Genomic DNA, 17,918 nt, shown 5'->3' on the forward strand with positions numbered 1-17,918 from the left:
CTGGGAAACCTAGAGGCCATAGTAGGTGCTTCTTTAGAAAGAAGCACCCTTTGGGGTTGTCTTTGGCTTATCCTGTGTTGACTCTCATGTCTCAGAGTGCTATTCCTCCTAAGTGTTTGAGTCTTGTAGAAAAAGGACTACCAAGGGCCTGTATAGCTCCTTGTTTGTGATTCTTTTTGTAATGCAGACAGTTAATAGGGGAAAAGATATGTTCCATTACTTTTCATATATGGGTAAGGTGAATCCTGGTGGGAGTTGAGATTGTAAATAACAGGCGTTGGTACAGAGCCAAGGGTTTTATTACTTTTTTTCATCAATGTGAACCAAATGCCATTTGATTATTAGGTGGATGTTTCATTCATTTTTACAGGGCTCTTTTATTCAGGAGTACAGAACAAAAGGTCATAATTGCCTGACATACATAGAAGGACCTCTAAGAAATCAAGTTTACCTGCATTCAAATACAGGAATATTGAGATCTAAAGAGGAAAGGACTTGCAGGCAGCTAAAAAGGTAACCATCAGAGTTCACATCTGCATTCTAACACTTTTATACAGTTCCTTGGTGACTCTGTACCCAAGTTATAAAAGTTTTATCTTATTTAAAATGGAGACAAAAATCCTTATTAAATAATTGTACACAGTGTAGCAACCTTTGTCAGATAAAGAACATACTTGTGATGCCAGTAATAATGCTTAGTACAGGCGAAATCTGAGGTTCGTGGTGTGGGTTGGATGACTTGACTAATGTAGTAAAAGTAAAATTAAAACAAGTTTTCAAACCTTGACTGTCTGTCTTACATGTTTTCTTCTTCCTTCTCCCAATCTTACAGGTGCCAATAAATGCGATCAAAACCCATGCCACTGGTAAAGAAGTATATTGAGCCCTGCCTGCCCCAGTGAGATTACTAGAGAATTCGGAGAGACTCAAATCAGCATCTTGCATGTGGTTGTCAAACCATTCTGAAGTCTTGGTAAGTGGTCAGTGGCTTTGGTGGGCTTGCCAACTTAGTTGGAAAGGGCAGGAAAGGTAGTCTTAATAACCACTAGGTGTTTAAACACCTGGCATTTTCCTATTATGATATGAAAAAAGGTCTTAAAATATTCAAATTATACCTGACAGTAATCAACCTAATCTCTCCCGTTCTCATTCTCCCATTTTTTTACAGATAGAAGAATCGGATATCTTTCCCAACATTATAGCTAGTTGGTGTAAAAAATGGATTTGAATCTAAACAGTACTTCTATTTGAAGTACAGTACAGTACTGTACTTCCTCTAGACTATATCTAAGTCCAGAAAGGCCATGTGAGACAGAAACATTTTTATTCCACACTAAAAGATTTTTATAATAGCCTCTGAAATTGTGCTTCTCTGATGAAGGAAATTTCCATGGTGTAAAACTTTATTGTGCATAAAATAACCTGGGATGTTTGTTAAAAATGCAGATTCCTAGGCAGCCAGAACTTGTCATTGGTCAAGAGCAACACTAAAGCCTACCTGTCACTAATACTGAGGCTTTTTGTTCAGAGAGTTCTAGCGAGCCACAGTGAATCACCATTGCTCTGGATGTTCTGAGGCAGTTGAGAGGCCTTTGGTAAGCTGGTGGTCTGGGTGGGATTGTCCAGGTACTGGTAGAGAAGAGATGATTGTAATGTAACACTTGCTCCCTTCCTTCAACAGACCGTGATTAAATGCTTACTAAGTGTCAGAGACTGTTCTAGATATTAATGAATTTCTACCATCATGGAACTTTCATTCTTGTGAGAGTAGAAAAATAAATAAATAACAAGTAGATGCATAACATATTATAACTGTTAGGAGAAATTTTTTCATCCTGGTGTGAAAGTTGCATTAAAAATAGTACTGGGGGGTGGGCTGGGATGGGAGTAAAAGACAGAAAACTGTACTTGAACAACAATTAAATTAAAAAATAGTTGGGGTAGGCTATGTAACACCTTGCATTTTCCCTCCACTCCCCATTCCCCCCTTTTTATTGTTATTCTATTATACGTGTCCTAGTTTTTCTCCCTTTAACCTCCTCTGCCCAGCACACCCCCTATTCTCACAGTCCATGTCCACAGGTTGTTCATACATGTTCTTTGACTAATCCCTTCCCCTTCTTTCCACCGTTATCCCCCTCCCCCACTCTCATCTGGCTGCTGTCAGTCTGTTTCATGCTTCTATGTCTCTGATTCTGTTTTGGTGCTTAGTTTACTTTGTTTATTAGATTCCTCTTGTAAGTGAGGTCATATGGTATTCATCTTTCACCAAATAACTTATTTCACTTAGCATAATGCTCTCTAGTTCCATCCGTGTGTTGTAAAAGGTAGGAGTTCTTTCTTTCTGCTGCATAGTACTCCAATGTGTAAACGTACAACTCTTTTTTGATCCACTCATGTGCTGATGGGCACTTAGTCTGTTTCCAGCACTTTCCTATTGTAAATTGTGCTGCTATGAACTTTGGGGTGCATAGGTTCTTCCAAACTGGTGTTTTGGGATTCATAGGGTATAACCACTTTTAATTATTTGAGGAAAATCAATACTGTTTTCCACAGTGGCTGCCCCAGTCCACATTCCCACCAACACTGTGCCAGGGTTCCCTTTTCTCCATATCCTCACCAGCACTTGTTTGTTGATTTATTAAATGATAGCCATTCTGACAGATGTGAGGTGATAGCTCATTGTGGTTTTAATTTATATCTCTCTGATGGCTAGTGATGAATATCTTTTCATATGTCTGTAGGCTGCCTGTATGTCCTCCTTAGAGAAGTATCTATTCAGGTTCTTTGCCCATTTCTTAACTGGATTTTTTGTCTTCCTGGTATTCAGTTGTATAAGTTCTTTATATATTTTAGAGATTAAACCCTTGTCTGATGAATCATTGGCAAATGTGTTCTTCCATACAGTTGGCTCCCTCTTCATTTTGTTTTTATTTATGTATTTATGTATGTATTTGTTTGTTTGTTTTTAGAGAGATGGGAAGGAAGGGAGAAAGAGAGGGAGAGAAACATCAGTGTGTGGTTGCCTCTTGTGCGCCCCCAACTGGGGACCTGGCTCTTAACCCAGGCATATACCCTGACTGGGAATCAAACCAGCAAGCAACCCTTTGGTTCACAGACCAACACTCAGTCCACTGAGCAACCCCAGTCAGGGCTCCTTTTCATTTTCATGATGGTTTCTTTAGCTGTGCAGAAGCTTTTTAGTTTGATGTAGTCCTATTTGTTTTGGGGTTTTTTTCCTTTATTTTCCTTGCTGTAGGAGATACGTTGACAAAAATATTGCCATGTGGGATATCTGAAATTTTATGGCCTATGTTTTCCTCTAGGACTTTTATGGCATTGCAACTTATATATAAGTCTTTTATCCATTTTCAGTTTATTCTGGTGTGTGGTGTAAGTTGGTGGTCCAGTTTCTTTCTTTGTTTCTTTTTTCTGTTTTTTTTTTTTTTTGACATATACCAGTCCAGTTCTCTCCAGACCATTTATTGAAGAGGCTATATTTACTCCATTTGATGCTTCTGCTCCCTTTGTCGAGTATTAATTGACTATAGAGACATGGATTTATTTCTGGGTTCTCTATTCTATTCCATTAATCTATGTGTCTGTTCTTATGACAGTACCAGGCTGTTTGGATTACAGTGGCCTTGTAATACAGTTTGAGGTCAAGTATTGTGATCCCTCCACATTTGTTCTTTTTTCTCAAGATTGCTGATGCTATTCAGGTCATTTATGGTTCCATATAAATTTTTGGAGTATAAGTTCTAGATCAGTGAAATATGCCATTGGTACTTTAATAGGGACTGGGTTGAATCTATAGATTCTTTGGGTAGTATGGACATTTTAATGATGTTAATTCTTCCAACCCAAGAAGAGGGTATATGCTCCCACTTATTTGTGTCTTCCATGATTTCTTTCTTCAGTGTTCTGTAGTTTTCTGAGAAAAGTCTTTTACCTCCTTGTTTAAATTTATTCCTAGGTACTTTATTTTTGTTATTGCAATAGCAAATGAAATTTTCCCCTGGTTTCTCCATTTTCCCTTTTACTACCATACCAGCACTGAGTATGGGATAGTCAAAGATGATCAAAGTAATCTTTTTTCTTTTTGTATCCCTTCATTAGGCTAAATTGTAAAGGATATCTTTGAAAAGCATTTTCAGAGAATTCACCAGATCTTCCATGTGAATGAACATGCAGTGGGAGAAGGGGTCCTCTCAGCGATTGAGGTAACTAAGGGAAGAAAGCCTGACTTTGCCCTGAATTCTGTCAGGGAGGCTCTTAAAAATATCATTTCTAGGGCCCAATACTTTTAAAGCCTGCAATTTACTCTATAATACATTTTTCTCAAAATAATTGGAGTAGATTATATTCTTTCCAAGTTTGTGATCACCCCTGCTGAGTACCAGAAAAACTGAAATGGTTCCCACTAAACTAGGAAGCATAAGCTGCGTGTCACAAATAATGTCAACATAACACTAATTACACTTACCTTGAAGAGAGGGTTTCTTCTTTCAAAACAGGCTATTGAGAGTTTTTCTTTATCAGACTATGGAGCTGCATATATTTTGTTAAAAGTCAGCTCATAGCAAGAGGCTGATGGTTTCAGTGGCAGCCAAGTATATGGCACTTTGGCTTAGTAATTTCAGAGGCAGCAGGGTCTTCTGAACTACACTCCTGTTAAACCAATTGGACTAGCTGATGCAGACACTGACCCGCAGTGTCCACAGCATTATGGATGAGAAACAAGACATTCACACAGACTACTGAGCCCTGTGGAGGAAAAGGGACAGCACAGCTACTCCCTTAAGTGGGGAGTGCCTCAGAGAGGTCTAGCCACTCTCTTAAGGGAAAGAGTGTCCTGACCCTTGCCTTGACAGGCTTTTATTGGGTTCATTTTGCACAAGAATACAGGTAAAGCTCATTAATCACTATCAGGCAGTGAGAATCAAACATACAAAGAACTCTGAGGGCCTATTTTGAGTCAGGGTCAGATAGCTAAAGAGCCATAAAACTTGGAGGAACAAACTCACTTCTTGCTTGGACCCTTATCATTTAATTGAGAACATTCTAAGCAAAGCAGGTTTCACAGGATTTTACATATTCTTTCTTAGATCTGATCATCCTAGGGAACCCACTCTTTCCAACACAGGGTGGCCCCCACCACTGGCATTGTTTCAGGCTTAACTCGGGCCTGAGTTAAGGTGGGGGTGGGGGGGGGTGGTAAGGCAGCCAAGACATTAGGAGACTTCTTGAAGACACAATGAGAACTCAGGCTATGTCAAAGCCAAGGGGCAAGGGTCCATCACCCCCTTTTGCTATAGCACCCCAAGTCCTTCCCTGGGGCCTCCACATGATCATGCCTGTCTTAGGTCGTTTTCTCCTTGGGGAATCTTACCTGTCATTGGCTAACTGACCAAGCATTGGGGGCCAGTTATGGATGAAGTAAAAGGAGAAGTAGCACTTCTGCCAGGAAGGTAAGCTTTGTCTCCTTAGCGGCTTATGGTCTGAAGGTCGCTCGCTCAGCCTTAGCCATGAGGGGTTATAGCTTCCAAAAGCATGCAGGGCAGTTTCCAACAACTAGCATTCTTTTTCTGGCTCCTTAGGGAACCTCCTTTTAACCCCTAATAGGCCTCAGAGAGAATTGAAATGTCCCATCATTAAAGTAGGCAGCATCTATAAAATGGCCCTTCTTGGGACCAGAGGCTACCCACTCCTATCTTAAGCTCCTAGTGCCTCCATCCAGAGTTAATACCTGAAGGCCATATCACTCCATGCCATTTTTCATGGAAGTAATAAAGTTCACTTTTTCTCATGAGAATGGTCTTGAGATAGTATCTTCTGAGCATAATGTTCTTGTTATAGACTCTGGAGTACTAGGCTAATTCCTACTGATAGAATTAGGTAGATTAGCCCACAGAGGGAACTCAAATGATAGAAAAATTGGCTTTTACCTAAGGAGAAGCCTGGAATACAAAGGAGGTTGATACAAAGGTAATCCTTGTATTCCCTGCCCTCCAGCACAATATATTTTAAAATAACAATGCTCATGTATACAGATAAGAATGTTAGCATGTTGTTTATAAAAAGTCCTCTTGTCTCTTTCTCTGAATGGGACAAATGGGTTGTATAAATGTGGCTTTTGCTCACTGAACCCCAGTTTTTTTCCTAGGACTTACCTATACTTGTTATCCATCCTCCTCCTGTAACAGCAGATCTGTTTAATTTTTTCCTTAGGTTAAGGGTTTCCTTTCTCCTTAGGTTAGTCATCTAGCATCCACGCACAACTTTTGAAAATTTCCTTTTTAAAGTCACATTAATAGTAGCACTTCTCACTTAAAAGTGCCTTTTATGTTCTAGATGAGTGCTTTACACATATTTGTTACCTCATTTTAACTTAACAATAACTCTGAGAAGTAAAATTGTTTGTACTTTACAGATAATAAACTGAGGAACAGAGAAGTTATGTCACTCACATAACACAGGGAGCCAGAGGTGGAACTATATATGCCGCACTTTAGAGATCTTTTTTTTTTTTAAACTGAGGGGAAGGGAGGGAGAAAGGCAGGGAGAGAAACATCAATTGGTTGCCCCTCACATGCCCCCAACCAGGGACCAAACTGGCAACTCAGGTATGTTCCCCAACTAGAAATCGAACCAGTGACCCTTTGGTTCGCTGGCCAGCACTCAATCCACTGAGCCACACCAGCCAGGGTCATACTTCAGAGATCTTAATTACTTCACTATACTCAAAGCACTAGAATGTGGCAGGTGAATTCTAAGTTGTTGGGACTTACTGCCTCCTTGTGAAATCCTCATCAGTGTATTCTTTCAGACCATAGGTGCACATGTAAAGAGTTCATTCTCAAAGGGAGATTTAGTTGTGCAAGACAGATGGTGCAAGGGATGTGTAGGTCCCTTTAACTTTAAGAGATGACCACTTAGCATGGACTAGCATTTATTTCTATTCCACACAGCCATTCACCACTTGTTTATCTTTTTTTCTCACCTTTCATGATATTATCACCCCACTCTCCTTCATGATGTTTATGTTAGACAGTTTCTATCAGGTTATGCTTTTTCTACACCAAAGAAAGAGGAATCATAAGAACTGGAGTTACAACTGAAAATCCCATCACTTGCAGAATGTTAATTCAGGTGCAGGTACATCAGGTGCTGATGTAGCCTGCTGTGCAGATAAGCATATCCTGGCTAGAATTCCATATAAACATTGCATTCTGTTAGCAGACAGTACTGGTAAAATTACTCTGTTTGTATCATGTGGAAAACAACAAAACCTATCAATGAATACTTTCATAAATGTTATTGCTAGTAAGGTAGCAGTGTCCAGATAATTAGCATAGATGAGGGATTGGCAGGCTATGCTCCACATGCCAGCTGCTTGTTTTTATAAGTAAATTTTATTATTTATTTTTAGAGAGTGGGGAAGGGAGGGAGAAAGAGTGAGAGAAACATCAGTGTGTGGTTGACTCTTGTGCACCCCCTACTGGGGGCCTGGCCCACAACCCAGGCATGTACTCTGACTGGGTGACCCTTTGGTTCACAGGCCAGCACTCAATCCACTGAGCCACACCAGCCAAGGCTGTAAATAAATTTTCGTTGGAACCACCATGCTCATTCTTTATTATCCACCACTAACTTTTGTGCTATAGTATAGTTGAGTAATTGCAACAAAGATCAGATGACCCATAGAACCTGAAGTATTACCATCTGCCTCTACACAGAAAGTTTGCTAACTCCTGGCATAGGTTAAATGTACTATGTTTACAAATACTTGTTCCCTTCCAACCCATTTTCTTTTCTGTAGGACTTGGATTTGTAGCTAATTTTAGAAAGTATGGAACTCAGAGTAGACAATTTGTCCTTTGAATTTTTTCCTACTCAAATTAAGTTCACCAAGAAAGCATATTCACAAATTGGGCTTATGTGTACAGAAATAACCATGTTTTATATGCTTCATTGTAGTTATTCATACACCATATATGATTCTCCCAATTTATTCATTTTCTGATTAACCACTTTACTATTTAGCTATTCTCACGTATCCAAAAAGTTACAACTCATGTTTCCTAATTATGACTCTACCCTAATTTCAATACATTGCCCTGCTCTGTAGCAGGAAAGGAGTCATAGACAATATGGAAACAAGTCGGTAGGACTGTGTTCCAGTAAAACTTTATTTACCAAAACAGGCAGCAGCCTGGATACAGCCCATGGGACTTAGCATGTGATCCCCACACTAAGGTATACATATACAAAGACTTCAGAACAAAAATACTTGAAATGATACATTAAAGCAAACATTCAGGGTAAGTTTTACTCACACTACATCTAATACAATAACAATAACACAGCTATACTTGAATCAGGACAGGAAAGTGTCCTGTGATTGGTGTTTTATGTGTATGACCTAATAGTTATGTAGACATTGGCTGGAGTTCTTAAAGGAGGGAGAGAATCTTTATAGGCCATGTTATTACCATCCCTTGAGGTTCCTCTTCCTTACCATAGTGACTTTGTCTTTATATATCTGTTGTTTGTTCTTATACTTACATTATTAGCTCTAGTGTTTACTTTCTTTACCAGCAAATATCTTCTACCCATAAGTGAATCTAATACAGAAGTTACTTTGGATATAAATCACTATTTTAACAATTAAGGTATGGGGGGGGTGCTGCAGTTTTTATCATTTGCATGTCAAACCCTAAATTTATCTTTCAGATTTAGAAAAAATTAATCCTTCCATTGAAATCTTAAAATGTGATCTGGATAAAGGAATGGGTATCTTAGTCAAGGAAGTGATTGTTGAATATGGAGGTAAATTTTTTCTTTGAGCTTTTTCTTGTATTTGTTATATTTAACAGATTTCCTAATAATGAACCTATGAACCTACCTTACATATGTAGAGTAAAATTTTCTACTTTTCAAGGATTTGAATTAGGTTAGCTAAATTTGCTGGTTTAAATTTTATTTTTCTGTTTCATTTGATTTTTTAAAATATATTTTATTGATTATGCTATTATAGTTGTCCCATTTCCCCCCTTCATTCCCCTCCACCCTGCACACCCTCTCCCACCCACATTCCCTCCCTTTAGTTCATGTCCATGTGTCTTAAGTTCTTTAGTTTTTACATTTTCCATACTGTTCTTACCCTCTCATCTATTTTCTCCCCACCATCTATGCTGCTTATTCTCTGTACCTTTCTCCCACTCTCTCCTCTTCCCACTCCCCTGTTGCTATCCCTCCATGTGATCTCCATTTCTGTGTTTATGTTCCTGTTCTAGTTGTTTCCTTAGTTTGTTTTTGTTTTTGTTTTAGGTGTGATTGTTAATAATTGTGAGGTTGCTGTCATTTTACTATACATGTTTTTGATCTTCTTTTTCTTAGATAAGTCCCTTTAACATTTCATATAATAAGGGCTTGGTGATGATGAACTCCTTCAACTTGACCTTATCTGAGAAGCACTTTATCTGTCCTTCCATTCTAAATGAAAGCTTTGCTGGATAGAGCAATCTTGGATGTAGGTCCTTGCATTTCATGACTTGAAATACTTCTTTCCAGCCCCTTCTTGCCTACAAGGTCTCTTTTGAGAAATCCACTGACAGTCTGATGGGAACTCCTTTGTAGGTGACTGTCCCCTTATCTCTTGCTGCTTCTAGGATTCTCTCCTTCATTTTAATCTTGGCTAATGTAATGATGATGTGCCTTGGTGTGTTCCTCCTTGGGTCCAACTTTTTTGGGACTCTCTGAGCTTCCTGGACTTCCTGAAAGTCTATTTCCTTTACCATTGGGGAAATTCTCCTTTATTGTTTGTTCAAATAACTTTTCCAGTTGTTTCTGTTCCTCTTCCCCTTCTGGTACCCCTATAATTCGGATGTTGGAGCGTTTAAAGATGTTCTGGAGGTTCCTAAGCCTCTCCTCATCTTTTTGAATTCTTGTTTCTTCCTTCTTTTCTGTTTGGTTGTTTCTTTCTTCCTTCTGGTCCACTTCATTGATCTGAGTCCTAGTTTCCTTTCCATCACTATTGGTTGCCTGTACATTTTTCTTTATTTCACTTAGCGTAGCCTTCATTTGTTCATCTAATTTATGACTAAATTCAACCAATTCTGTGAGCATCCTGATTACTAGTGATTTGAACTGTGCTTCTGATACGTTGGCTATGGCTTTGCTGCTTAATTGTATTTGCTGTGGAGCTTTGATCTGTTCTTACATTTGGGCTATTTTCTTTGTCTTGTCATGCCTGTTACATAATGAGGGGCGGAGCCTTAGGTATTCTCCAGGGCGGGACAACCCACATCTGTGGGTCATGATGCTGTATTTGGGGGCGGGGTCATAGAGGGAATAATGGTGCTGGCTCCACTCTCTGCTGAGTTTCAGTCACTTCCGCTACTTTCCCCGAGCAAACTGAGCCTTTCTGGTGGATTCGAGGTGGGTGGGCGGGCTTGTGTACATTCTGGGAACCTGTGGGTCTCTCCAGGGAACTCTCCTGTAAGGCTGGGAGTTTCTCCTACATGTCAGCCCCCACAGGTGTTTTCAATTGGTGTTTTAAGGCTTTATTTCCCGGCACTGGGACCCTGGGTTGCAGTCTGTCTTGCTCCTGTTTCACCTGGTTTATCTGCCCACGAATGTGGGACCTCCCAGTCAGCCAGCTGCCTTGCATGCAGTGCCTTGCTTCACAATTGCTGTCTCACTGGGTCTGCCCTTTGCCACCCCTCACCCAGGGTCTGCCAGCCGCCACCAGCATGCCCAGGGTCTACCTGCTGCTGTCTTATGTGCCTGGGGTGCCTTGCAGGCCTAGTACCACAGCTTTTTGTGCCGCAACCCCTGTCCGCTCAGTGCCCCAACTCCACCACGCCTACTGGTCTGGATGAATGTGTCTATTTTACCTCTTTGGTTGTCTGACTTCCATACAGTTCAATTTTCTGTCAGTTCTGGTTGTTATTTTGTTTCTAAATTGTTTTTATCCTTATTTTGGTTGTGCGAGGAGGCACAATGTATCCACCTACACCTCCATCTTGCCCGAAGTCATAATTTTTTTTTTTTTTACTATTTTTTTCCCTGTTCAAAAGTGAGTTTTGAGGTTGGAGGGGCAATCTTTGTCAGGTTTGTGGGCCATATGGCTTCTGCCATTGTAGCATGAAAGCAGCCATAGATAATATATAAATGAAAAATGTGTCTGTTTCAAAAATACCCTGGTTATAAAAAAACGTGGTGGCTGGATTTGGCCCATGGGCTGTAGTTTGCCAATACCAAATCTGTGATATTTTCCTCTTAGAACCTTTGCTCTCATAGTTTCTGCTTAGTCGTTCTGGGCTTCCTCATGTTTGTGCCTCTCATCTCCCCTTGTAACTTCTTAGAGCAGTTTTTCACCTATATTCCTTTTCAAAAGTGTCTTCCTTGCAAATTTTATTGCAAGAAATGGGCTCATTTGAATCAGTTTAAGAAGTTTACAGGGGGGGAAGGGAGTATAAGGAGAATAAATGGTAATGGGAAAAATACAATAAAAAATAACAATCTAATTTAAAGTTTACAGAATTTGACTGTTGTGGTATCATTAATGTGACTCAGCCTTTTTCCTGTTTTTCTGCCTGATATGTTGCATCTGCTACCAACTAATTTTCTTATACTTTGACTTCCTCTACCTCCTAGCTACTGAATCCTTACATTTTTTTCTTATTCATAACTTTACTGTTTGCAAGCTGTGTGGACATGGCATTTATTCTACCTCATGTCTCTGTCTGCAGATTAAGTGCTTTAGCTCTTGTTCTTCATGCTGCCCAGTTGTCATTAAATTGAGAATCTGATTGCCTTGGGTTGTTAAGTTTCCTGAGAATGTAGAGGTTGCAGTTGCTATTTGGCTGATCTAGGACATTTTCCCCTATTGAGTGCTAAATGCAAATGTCTTTCTTCCCCTTTGTATGATCCCAAACTGCTTTAGACTAATACAACTCAGCTATCATAGGTATATCCAGAACCATTTAACTGCTCTAAAACTAGAAGGTAACCAGAAGAATCATACCTGACCATTTTGGGAAGTAACAGTTTCATAGATAACTACACGATCCTACTTTCCTCATATCCATGAGTCTCTTCCTGGTACTAACTGGCTTCCTTATTTTCTGCTCTTTATCCTATTGCCCATGGATTGTTTCTGCTTATTTTTAGCTTCTGACTCCTGTGCTTACTAACATATTGATCTTAATTAAATTGTTTCTGGTATGTTCTTTCATTATGTATGCATTCATTTATTTCAGATGCTGAATTTCTGTTCCTCTATTTTCCTCAATTTTAAGCTGAATCTAATTTCTTACCTCATACTTGTTTGGGAACAGCTTTCATGTCATGACATGTCATAGGCTATTGACCAGCTTGTGGATGTCTGTCCTCTGATCCTTACTTACCTTTGATCTGACCAACCATAGATTCAGAGGAGGGATAGTTGGTCACAAGAATGCTTTCTTAGTCAAGCCTGTTTGCAGTAGTTTCCTTTAGAAGAATTTTGGGCATGGGCAACACTATGATGTGTCTACTTTATTCTCTCTGGTTTAGCTCTCTACAGCTAAACATCTTGTAGTTCTATACAGCTTGACTACAGCATATACCAAGTCTCTCAAAGTGTCACCTTCTAATGTACATAAAATCTAAATTTTACTCTGGGTGGCTCAGTTGGTTGTAGTGTCATCTCATGCACTGAGAGGTTTCAGGTTCCATCCCTGGTTGGGGCATCTATGGGAGGTAACCAATCCATGTCCCTCCCTTCCACTTTCTCTCAAAATCAGCAAACATCCTTGGGTGAGAATTAATTTTTTTTAAAGATTTTATTTATTTATGTTTAGAGGGGAAGGAAAGGAGAGAGGGAGAGAAACATCAATGTATGGTTGCCTCTCATGAGTACCCTGCTGGGAACTGGCCTGCAACCCAGGCATGTGCCCTGACTGGGAATCAAACCACGATTCTCTGGTTTGCAGGCCTGTGCTCAATCCACTGAGCTACACCAGCCAGGGCTAAAGATTGTATTTTTAGAGAGAGGAGAAGGGTGGAAGAAAGAGAAAGAAACATGAATATGTATTTGCCTCTCATGTACCCCCTGCTGGGAACCTGGCTCATAACCCAAGCATGTGCCCTGACTGGGAATCCAACCAGCAACCCCTTGGTTCACAGGCCTGCACTCAATTCACTGAACCACACCAGCCAGAGCTTGGTTGGGCACTTCTGATTGCTAGAAACAAATTCAGTGAGATAATGACAGGTTATTGGCTAGCCACTTGGGAATAATGGTGTCTGAGATCACATGAAATTCCAAATATAGGGGATCTTAATATGGTTATACTCTTAAAGGATGGTACCTGGCTCCAGAGAACCTCTGGGAAACTCAGAGGCAGGAGTTTATGGATATTCATTTTAGGATAGTGCCATTTGCATAACTGTGCTACTCTTTTTGGGTATCTTTTGTGTTTTATTTCTCCCATTAATTATTGGTTTGCCTGTCTATGTTGTTTTATCTTATTTTCCTACCTCATGTTTTTAATTTATAAGGCTCTGCTTACTTAGGGCTTCACCCTTGTCATAAGATTTGCTTGCTTGTGCCTCTCATGGCCTCTTTTTTTTTTTTTTTTTTTTTTTTTTTTTTGCCCAGGCATATTCCCTGACTGAGAAATGACCTGGTGACCCTTTAGTTTGCAGGCACGCACTCAATCCACTGATCACAGCTTCATTTCTGCATTGTGTTAGTTTCCTGTGTGTCGTTCAGCCTCAGTTCCTTTTGCTAATATGATTACTTTTGGTAGCCCAATTCTAATTCCTGAGAACATAAATTTACTAGCCTCAACTTATCCCAGTTTAGTTACATATTCATATACCAACAGCAGCAGTTCGTGAGACTTCACTTTCATGTTCTGCAATTAATACGATTATTATACCCAGTCTCTGCTTCTCTCACTCTACTTTGCTTCTAGCTTCTAATACATCCATTAATCACAGGCTTTTCCATCCTTTATTTCAGGAGTTGCAATTTGCAAATGCCTGCAGAGTCCAGATGGTGTATGTCAACATAAGAAACATTCAAACCTGTGGAGAATTTTTGTGAATTTATTTGAGCCAAACTGACAACTGCTGAGAAGCAAAACTACAACGAATTGAAAAAATGCTCCGGAGAATGGCAGTTTTACACCTTATTTTATACATCGCAATCAAAAGGGGAGGTGTAAGGGGGTTACATGAAGTCCACTGGTGACAGATTAGGGAGGGGGGAGAAAACAAAGTGGGGAAACCTCTGGGATCAGATAAAAAATAAAATGATACACACATATTTCTTACACTACTGGGTACAACATAGTTAACAGTCAACAGTTAACACGATAAGAGTAACAACAAGGGGATTTGTGATCTCCCCATGATGCTGTGCCTGTGCTTTGAGGGCCTGGTAGAAGGAAGTTTGACATTCCTAAGGTCTGTTAGCATAGATGCAAAATCAACAGACAGGCTCAGTTAAGGTAAAGATTAACTTTTATTAGAAAAAATACCCGCTTAGGACACGACTACCCACCATGAACTGCTTTTAGTTAGAAAGCTTTCATTTCAGACCATGTTACATGGCTACTGTAAGTCTCTGAGTTTGTAAGGCCACTACGCAGACCTCCCCTGAGCTAGTCAGGTTTAGTGTGGCCCCTTTTCTTCCACAGGTACATGTGTAAAATGGTTCTGATATTTATTTCCTTCCTTTTTCTTGAAACGCTGCTTTGGGTTTCTTTTTTATTGTTGGTTTTGTTTTGTTTTGTGTTGGGCTTTTCTTTTGTTTATCTACTTTTGATAGAGACACTGGAAAACAGATTACTCTTAAAATGAAAGTAAGAGTGCCAATGTAATGGTAAAGAGAAACTGACGCTTTTAAGAGAAATACAGTAGGCAGTGTTTGGGATTGTGGTCCACTGGAACATGCACCTTTCATCCAAAGGAGGCTTTTTACTTCTTGGCTCCTGCTGATAGTTGCCCAGTGGAAATACAGCCCAATATTCACAGTATTTCCATCTTTCTACAAGGAACCTGATTATGAGCTGTTAGCTTAATTTTTTTTAGTGCCACAGGCCCACAAGGTGTGTTTTATAAATGCTTTTATAAACTCATAGCTTTTTCTTCTTTGTAATTTTGGCATATTTATAGTGTTACCTTTTTTCAATGTGGTATGAAACATGGCTGTTTCATACTCTACCTGGACAGTATTTGAAACTAGGTCACAGTTTTGAATGGAGTTGTATAGATAAGAATAGAATAGATTAGGGAAAAATAGATTAATATAGAATGTAAATAAGAAAACACTAGCCTCTACCAGGCAAAGGGTAAGTACTTTGTGAAAGTTTTGTCCCAGCTACATGTTTGTATGTATGTGTATCTTCGGCCCAATCTAATTGTATTTCTTACTGTGGATTAAATGATTTTATAAGACTTTGTGAAACACTGAGCAAACTGGCATCCTGTGGAGTAAACCCCTTCTGTAGATAGGTCTCCTTTGGCCCACACTGTCTCTTAGAAATTTGATGGTTGCCGGAGATGGGGGAGAGGGGGGAAATGGGAAGTGTTTTAATGGGTATAGAGTTTCAGTTTTGCAAGATGAAAAACATTTGGAGAATGTTTACTAAACAATGTGAATATATTTAACACTGTTGCACTGTACATTTAAAATGACTAAAATGGTAAAAAACAGTAAGAATAGCTCATTAAACAGCAAATTCACACAAGTCATCAGAATATCCTTGGACATATTAAACATAATATCTTCAAATTTAAAGGAAGTTGTATGACCATCTTTGATGCAATCTTCCATTTCTGTATTTGAAGGGGCAGCAAACTATAGCCCACAGTCCAAGTGTGGCCCACTGCTTGTTTTTTTGTTTTTGTTTTTAAGATCCTATGAACAAACAATAGTGTTCAAATTTCTTAATGGTTGACAATAACCAAAAAGAGAATAATAGTTCATGATATGCAAAAATTACACAAGATTGATTTCAGTTTTATTGGAACACAGCCAAACATTTATTTATGTATTGTCTCTGGCTGCTTTTATGGTACTGGTGGCAGAATAGGGTGGTTGTGACAGAGACCAAATGGCCTGCAAAGCCTCAAATATTTACTAACTGGCCATTAACAGAAAAACTTTGAAGTTGCTGTATTGCAGCAGTTGCCAGATTCCTCACAATATCATCTTTGACGACTTTAAATGCCCAATTAACAGCTATGTCATGGACCACTAGTGACTATTATCATTCTATTCTAACATTGGGAGATTCTTACTTATTCCCTGCTGTGACACCCTCACCAATTCTGGAAAACTCACCTTCTCAGTCAGTTTCAGTTATAGCTAGAATTCTGTTAGCAATTTCTGTTATTTATTTTCAAGAAACAGACTTCTGTTGAGCCAGCCAGGCAGTTGGGATCGTCCATGGCTGTGTATGGCCAGCCTTTAAGGTAGACTAAGATCCCAAATAAAGAAAAAATTGTATTTGAATAGAAACAATTAAAAAATGAAGAAAATAGCCCTAACTGGTGTGGCTCAGTTGGTTGGGTGCAGGTCCACAAGGCAAAAGGTGTCTGGTTCAATCCCTGGTCACAGCACATGCCTGGGTTGTAGGTTCTGTCCCTGGTCCAGGCACATGTGAGAGGCAACCAGTCAGTGTTTCTCACATCAGTGTTTTTCTCTGTCCCTTCCCCTCTGTCTAAAATAAATAAATAAAATCTTTTTAAAAATAAAGAAAATTCTGTTTCCTTTCTGAAGAGAATGGTTTGAGGATTGGAAATGGTTCTAAGACAGATCTGGAAATATTTGCAACCAGGTTTTGTGTCATTCATGCAGTATACCACCTTTAACGTCATTTTTAAAAGTAAAAAAGTATACATTTTGACTATACAACATGATATTTGATCTTCATAGTGAAATAATTAGTCAAATGGTATTGTCTGGTGTACTTACCATTTTTTGTGTGTGATGAGAGCACCTGAAACCTACACTCTTAGGAAATTTTCAGTATTCAATACAGTATTAACTAGACATCCTGCTATACATCACATATCTAAATTCCTCTTTGTCTCTGCTTCTTTTTACCTTCCTCATTCCTTACTCAAGTTTTAGTTTACCTTCTAGCTCTGTTTGTATTCTGCTTCCTCATAAACTTTCCAGTACTCATCACTCAAACTTTCCAGTTTTCTTAGGCTCTGCCAAGGAAGAAATGCCAATCAGCCATAAAGTTAGGCATTATAGAGCTTTATTGGGGTTCAAGCAACCAGGCCATGTTCTCCAGTCCACAGAGTGGGGTCAGAAAAGTCCCGCCCAAGCAGGGAATGTGGCAGGGTTTTATTTTGGTTGGCTCTCTTCATGGGAGCTGGGGATTGGTCCTCTTTGAACAAAGTGGCAATATATCATTGGTGGCTTTCTTTGGGCTCAGGTTGCTATGCGGATATCCGTTTTTTGGCAAAGCCCGCCCTTCCGGCTCTCTGGTTTGACGTCACCATCTTTTCCGGATTGTAGTCTGGGTGCCATTTTGATTGTAGTCCGGGTGCCATTTTATCCTACCCCACCCATTCAGACAATCACTAAACCTTGCTTATTGCTACAATGTCCTTGGATATATCTCCCAAAATTTGTCCTTTAAGATGAAAAATCTTGGGCCTCACTCTTTTTGCATTTCAGAAACTATTTCTCAGTTCAAGAATTTTAGTGGCTTACCTCACCTCTGCTTTGGTAGTCACTTTCTGAGTCATTCGGTGACACCACACTTGGGTATAGTGTGTCCCACTGGTGGTACATTCTGCTCTGAATGACAGGACAGGTCACATTTTAAAATCCATTGCTTTCTAGGACTGCCTCTTTACTAGAACTGTGGATGGGACAGTTTGCCTTAGATAGGACTGTA

General features: G+C 39.5%; 1 long non-coding RNA gene across 6 annotated transcripts in view; it reads left to right on the forward strand.

Annotated features, from left to right (window-relative positions):
* The window catches only part of LOC119039710 (uncharacterized), a 29,066-nt gene extending 12,343 nt beyond the window's left edge, over positions 1 to 16,723 (forward strand). For 4 of the 6 annotated variants that reach the window (XR_005080670.2, XR_008391053.1, XR_008391055.1 and 1 more), the window contains 5 exons: positions 371 to 513; positions 833 to 973; positions 4,120 to 4,223; positions 8,737 to 8,832; positions 14,018 to 16,723. This is a non-coding gene — a long non-coding RNA (uncharacterized LOC119039710). The remainder of the gene's footprint in view (positions 1 to 370; positions 514 to 832; positions 974 to 4,119; positions 4,224 to 8,736; positions 8,833 to 14,017) is intronic. The other 2 variants (XR_008391056.1, XR_008391054.1) reach the window with 2 other exon arrangements.
* Positions 16,724 to 17,918: the final 1,195 nt, after the last annotated feature.

Source organism: Artibeus jamaicensis, unplaced genomic scaffold, assembly GCF_021234435.1.
Source record: "Artibeus jamaicensis isolate MK-2021 breed Jamaican fruit bat unplaced genomic scaffold, CSHL_Jam_final contig_240, whole genome shotgun sequence".
NCBI classification, from domain to species: Eukaryota; Metazoa; Chordata; class Mammalia; order Chiroptera; family Phyllostomidae; genus Artibeus; species Artibeus jamaicensis.